The sequence below is a fragment of the Manacus vitellinus genome, unplaced genomic scaffold (genome assembly GCF_001715985.3).
Source record: "Manacus vitellinus isolate BGI_N305 unplaced genomic scaffold, ASM171598v3 scaffold_128_pilon, whole genome shotgun sequence".
Classification (NCBI taxonomy): Eukaryota; Metazoa; Chordata; class Aves; order Passeriformes; family Pipridae; genus Manacus; species Manacus vitellinus.
Window position 1 is genome coordinate 211,201 of NW_021938941.1, and position 6,080 is coordinate 217,280.

At 56.0% G+C, this 6,080-nt stretch overlaps 1 long non-coding RNA gene across 1 annotated transcript in view; it reads left to right on the forward strand.

Annotated features, from left to right (window-relative positions):
* The first annotated feature begins 578 nt into the window (after nt 1–578).
* Nucleotides 579–6,080, forward strand: part of LOC115308155 — an 11,900-nt gene continuing 6,398 nt past the window's right edge. Inside the window, exons 1-2 of the long non-coding RNA XR_003916476.1 lie at nt 579–655; nt 5,385–5,387. This is a non-coding gene — a long non-coding RNA (uncharacterized LOC115308155). The remainder of the gene's footprint in view (nt 656–5,384; nt 5,388–6,080) is intronic.

Sequence of the window (6,080 nt, forward strand, 5' to 3'; positions counted from 1 at the left end):
TCTACTTTTGCATCTCAGTGCCCTCGGAAGGGAGGAGGGCAGTGCCAGGCTGGGCTGGGGAGGGGTGGGAATGTGTTTGGCAGTTCACATTTCCATGGACCACATTTATGGACTTCAAAGGCTGACCTGTGTGCAGAGAGTTCCCAACAGTGTCAAACCTCCCTCTTTCCTTCAGCTTCTTTGGTCCTTTCAGCCAAACTGAGCAGCAGTTTTGCCTCAAGGGTTTGGGGTTTTTGGGAGTGTTGGGTCTGAGGTACCTCAGAGTTCCTGAAGCATTCCAGGGTGGGAAAGCTGATGGTTGGGGAGCTACCCCGGTGCTGTGGAGCCTTTGATTCTCCACAAAGTGCTGTCAAGGGGCAGCACATTCAAAATAAAACTCAGGAGTTGCACTGAAGTCCCTCAGCTCCTCTCTGGAGTCCCTCTGCTCCCTGTGCCCTTCAGGGGGTGGCCATGAGGTGGGAGAGGGTCAGCAGTTCCTTCCCTTGGAGAAATCCCAACCATTAAATGTAGGTTGAATATTAAAGTCAAAATGCAAATGAGTGACTTCCTCTCAATCTGCTCTCGCTTGCCAGGTCCTGGAGAAATATCCCAACACACCCATGAGCCATAAGGAGATCCTTCAGGTTATCCAGAAGGAAGGACTCAAGGAGATCAGGTGAGTGGAGCACCTGTGCCAGTCCAACCCGTTGGTCCCAGCTCGGGGTGGTTTGCTGTTAAACCCCCATCTCCTCAGGAGCTTTGGGACTGGGATGGTGCAGGTTTGGTGTCTGGGTCCCATTTGCAAACAAGCCCTCAGGTCACCAGTGCTTTTCCCCCCCAAGGGAGCTGGAAGAGGGTCATCCCTGATTCCCAGGTGTGCAGGACTCCAGCTCTTTTATGGGATAACCCAGAGCTGATCAGGTGCTTCAGGCACTGCAGAAAGCACAGCAGGTTTTTAAGTTGTTTTGTGACCAAGAAGTGAGCTGCCAGTTCAGCTGAAGTGTTGAAATGACCCAAACCACACTCAGAACCACCCAGGAAGTGACAAAGCAGCCCCAGCTCAAGATCCTGGTACAAAAAACTTCATGCCTGCTGCTGTTTTCCTTGGAATTACCTGGAAGGGGGTGTGTGGTTCTGCCTGAGGGACCTTCCTGCTCCCAGGGGATCAGGCTCTGGGGTGCTGGGCACAGGAGGGTTCCAGCTCCCTGGTTCCCCTCTGGTTTGGACACAGGGCAGCTCCAGGGCAGCTGAATTCCAGAGTGCTGGCTCCCCTCTTTCCCAGAAGTGGGTGAGGGAACAACTGTCCACAGGAGGTACAAAGTGTTTCTTCTGTTTTCTGAGAGCAAAGGAAAAGAGAGGGGGGGGGAATAAAGAGGGTTGGCTGTGCCTGTTCTTCTGTTTTGGAATTAAGCAGCCATCCCAAACTTGCCTCTTTGCACTGCTCTGTCCTGGTGGCAGAGCACAGGGCCAGCAAACACCCAGGCATGGGGACTCAGGACCCTTTTTAGGAGACTCAGGACCCTTTTTAGGAGACTCAGAACCCTTTTTGGCAGGTCAGGGTGTTCTCTCAGGGCAGAGCCTCGAGCAGGAGCTCAGGTGGCACCCAGAGGGTCCAGTCTCTGCCTGCTCAGGCCACATTTGGGACCAAACAGCAAAAAAACCCCAAAAAGGGCAGACCAGAAGTGCAGCAGTGCCCATAACCCTTGTCAGCCTCTCCCCCTCCTCTCAGGGTCGGGCTGGGGGCTGAGCCTGGGCTGGGGGAGTTGTGTTCCCCTCTCAAGGAGCTGGTGCTGAGCACCAGGACAGCACAGACTGCCCAGCAGTGCCAGGGGGGAAACTCATCTCAGCTCCTCCCCTTGGCCACACCTGGGTGCTGGGTAGGGATGGTTCCCCTCAGGTGTTACACTGGTGTAATAAGGCTTTATTTGGGTCAAAACCTAAAGGATTGTCCCATTTTGAGCACTTACATTGCAGTGAGGGCCAGTGCTGGTGGTTGGGTTGGGGCTCTGGTGAGTCACAGCCCGTGGCAAGATGGGCTGAACACAAACCAACGTTTCCTAGAGGAAAGCTGCTGTTAGGGAAGGAGGAAAGGCTGTCAGGGGAGCAGGGGGAGCTCTCCAGGCTGGGGAGGTTCATTCTGGCAGAGCCCCTGGCAGCAGGTGACAGCAGTGCCCTGTCCTGGCTCCTGCCTTGGGTGAATCAGGTGTTTATAGAGTTTGGGGAGTTGTTTCTCAGTGCAATTCGCTTTCAGTGAACCAAACTGCAGATTTCTTGGTAGCAAAGTACTCCCACCAAGCACCTCATCCTCAAACTCTGCCAGCTCCCACTGCAGGGGGTGTTTGTTGGGGTTTTACTCACCATTTATGGCCTCAGATCCTCAGTTACATCAAACCCTTTAAAAATCTCTGATTTCTGGAGAGAAAACAATCCCAGAGTGACAGGTGACCTTCCCACAGACGTGCTGGGGTGAGGCAGAGGGCAGTGGGAGCCCAGGGGGTGTCATTTTGCTGTTTGCAGGGCAGCCAGTCCCTGTCCCTGCAGTGGTCCCTGGGCTGTGCTGGGGCAGGAGCTGCTCCTGGAGGAGCTCCAGGGAATGGGGGGAGTTCAGGGGACTCGGGGCACTGGTGCTGGTGTAGAGGGTTTGGAATTGCAGGGAAGAAGGAGAATATAGAACAACTTGTGATATAAAACAGCAGCAGCTGAGGGAGCAGAGGTTTCTGCTGCGTGCAGGGCAGTTTGGCTGAGTTTTGGACAAGGCAAGATCTTTCATAACGGGTTTTTTTTTGGTAGCAGAACAGAAACCCAGGGTGATACTGGCTGGTTGCCTCACCTGTATTTAGGATTTTTTGTCCTGGTGCTCCAGGACCAGCTGGGAGAGTTCCCTGGGGTGGATGGGCAGGGTGGACAGTGAGAGGCAGCAACAGGGAGTCAGGTTTGTTTGAGGAGAAGCAGCTTTTTAAATCCACATTTTTTAATTTCCTTGATCTCCTTGGACGTGTTAAAATCAGTGAATATCTGACCAAAATTAACATTCTCTGCTGGCCTCTTCTCTTGATAGCCAGGAGTGTTTGGTTTTCCTGTACCTCAAACCTCCTCCCGGGGGGTTGAGTTTGCAAACTGTGAGCTGGCCTGGAAGGTGCTGCAGCCAACTGGACCATAAATAACTTCACACATTGTTTAATTCCCAGCTGCTTTTAAAGGTGACCTCCAGATGAGCTGGGACACCTTGAATTCGTGTCCCCTGGCTTTGATGTTGGCAGTATTGGGTGTGTTTGGGGGGCAGGACAGGGACATCCACGTGCCTTGCTGAGGAACCACCAGCCTGGGTTATCTCAGACCTCTCCAGTGAGTGAGGTTTTTGTCACTCTCCTGGGAGGTGGCTCTTCTAAAACGTCCCTAAAAGCACTGCCAGCCTCTTGGGGCTGTGCTGTGCAGGATTCCTGACTCACAGCTGGGGTCCTGGGGCTCTTTGCTGATGTTTTCCCAGTGGGAAAGGGGAATTTTTTTGAATTTAATTGCAAGGGGCTCTCCAGGGTTTCTCCCTGTGTTCCTCAGGAGTGGGGCTGGGAGCAGGGAGGGTCAGGAACACCAGTGCAGGGAGTTCTTCAGGCAGCTCAGGGCTGGGCTTGGTGCTTTCTGGAGGGGACAAACAGTGACCAGCTGACATCTGTAGCTGAGGGCAGAGCAGAGGGTGTTGTCTGAGGCCTCTGGGATGTGCTCAGTGGAATCCCTGTGGAAGGGCTCCGGTGTAAAGTCCAGGTCAGAGCTATTTTTGGATCAGTGCCTGTCAGGTGGAGTCCCGGGGAGGGCTCCAGGTTAATGTTTAACCAGGTCACTGGTGTTTGGGTGTCACCTCTGGGCACTCCTGGCTGTCCCCTTGGGCAGGGGTTTCTGCTCTGAGCCAGGCAGGGGCTTCTACCAGGACAGTTCCTAAAGTGAGGAAAAGCTGGGGGTGCCACTTCTGCCCCTTGAACACTCTCCTGGAGAAGAGAAGGATCCAAGGAGACCTTGGAGCCCCTTCCAGGGCATAAAGGGGCTCCAGGAGAGCTGGAGAGGGACTGGGGACAGGGAGTGTAATCCTGTATTGATGAGCACTGCAGGAATCAGAACTTGGCTCTCTCCTGGAAAACACTGGAGCTGAGGCCTCAAAAACTCACTTTAGGGTTTCTCTTCAGTACGAGCTGGCTCGTGGTTCTGTGGCAGAAACACAGAGGGGGAACCCAAAAGCACTGGAGCTCTTAACTCTGTGCCCCAAAAGCCTTAGAGGAGGGGGCTTCCCCTGAGTGGGGCTGAGACCTCTGCCTGCACTGCCTGTCCTGCCCCAGCTCCTGCTTTGGGTGCACGTGGCAGCTCCAGGAGCCCTCAGGATCCTCCTGTGCAGCTCCAGGAGCCCTCAGGATCCTCATGTGCAGCTCCAGGAACCCTCAGGATCCTCCTGTGCAGCTCCAGGAGCCCTCAGGATCCTCATGTGCAGCTCCAGGATCCCTCTAGGATCCTCATGTTGCAGCTTCCTCAGGATTCCTCAGGAATCCCCCGTTCTTCAGGCAGAGCCTTTCTGCCCGTGCTAAGTGCTGGTGTGCCCTAGAGGTGGCTGCAGGGTTGAGACAGGGTGGGGTAACCCCCAGCCCCAGAGTGCTGGGGGGTAGGCCCAGGTGTGCTATTGAGTTGGCAATTGTGGTATGCTTGGTGAGGCCATGGATATCTGTGGGGAATGGTGAAGGTCGCTGCTACCAATCCCACCTCCTGGCAGTTTGTGGTTCGCAGGGCTGCTCTTTTTGAAGTTCCTGCTCCAATCTCCACCGCCTGCCAGCCTGGGTTCCAGGGCTGCTCTTTGAAGGTCCTGCTCCATCCCAACCTGCCAGTCTGGGTTCCAGGGCTGCTCTTTGAAGGCCCTGCTCCATCCCACCCTTCCAACCTGGGTTCCAGGGCTGCTCTTTGAAGGTCCTGCTCCATCCCACCCCTGGCAGTTTGGGTTCCAGGGCTGCTCTTTGAAGGTCCTGCTCCATCCCAACCTGCCAGCCTGGGTTCCAGGGCTGCTCTTTGCCCTGGGGCTGTGAGCTGGGGGTTGTGCTGAGGGGGCTGAAGGAGGAAGTTCCTGTTCCACTGTGTGTCTGCACGGGGCAGACAGACAGACAGACTTCCAAGGGCCCCCCTGGCTCCTGGGAAGCTCATCCCCGGGGAAGGTGACAGTCCTGTGGTTGGAGCTGCCCTGGGAGCAGACTGGCCCCCCCTGGCAGTGCCACCTCCCTCCCCAGGGCTCCCCCAGGCCGACCCAAAACATTTGAAATGTGGCTCTGGTGGATGGAGGGGGGAGGGTTTGTGTGAATTAACCATGAGTCCGTTGTTCTGCTCAAGTTTTTAAAGGGGTCTTTCTCTCCTTTTTTTGGGTTGCCCTCCACCTCCAGAAGGTAAGAACCCACTGCTACCTGCCCCGAAGCTGCTGCTCCCTAACCCCCCTGCCAGCCCTAATGCAGAGCCCCTGCTTTGCCCCCCGAGCCCCTGCCCTGCCCCTGGCCCTGGTGTGATGCTGCTGGCCCTGCCCTGCCCTCCCTGCATGCCCATGATGTCCCCGTGGGGTGCCTGTCCCCTGCTGGTTTGGGGTGAGGGGGTGCTTGGTTTGCATGTGGGGTGTGTGCACCTTGTCTGGGGCCACCACTGGGTGCTGCTTGTGGGGAAAAGCCAAGTTTAACCTGGGACCCGAGCTGGGAACCCCCTGCTTTCCTAACCCTGCCCCTGTCTGACGTCCTGGGTGGGACTGGGGGGTGGGATTGGCTCTGGCTCTGCCCTGGCACTGCCAGGCTCCTGGAACCAGGGTCTTCTAAACCACCACCTTCTAATACCCTGCTGAACAAAAGGCTGTTCTGGTTCACCTGGGAAGTGGGGAAGAAGGGGATGCTCCAAAGGAACACAAAAATGGGAAATGCTGCCCCCTGAGCAAAGCCCAGCCCCTGGGGGAGGTTTGGGGGGAGGTTTGGGCAGTCCCTGGGGCAGGGAGGGTGGGGAATGACTCTCCCTGCTGGGTCACTTGGTGTTGTGTCACTAATGAACCCCTCCCTGTGCTGGGGGCAGCTCCCTGGGGTGGAACCAGTCCCTTTGGGTGC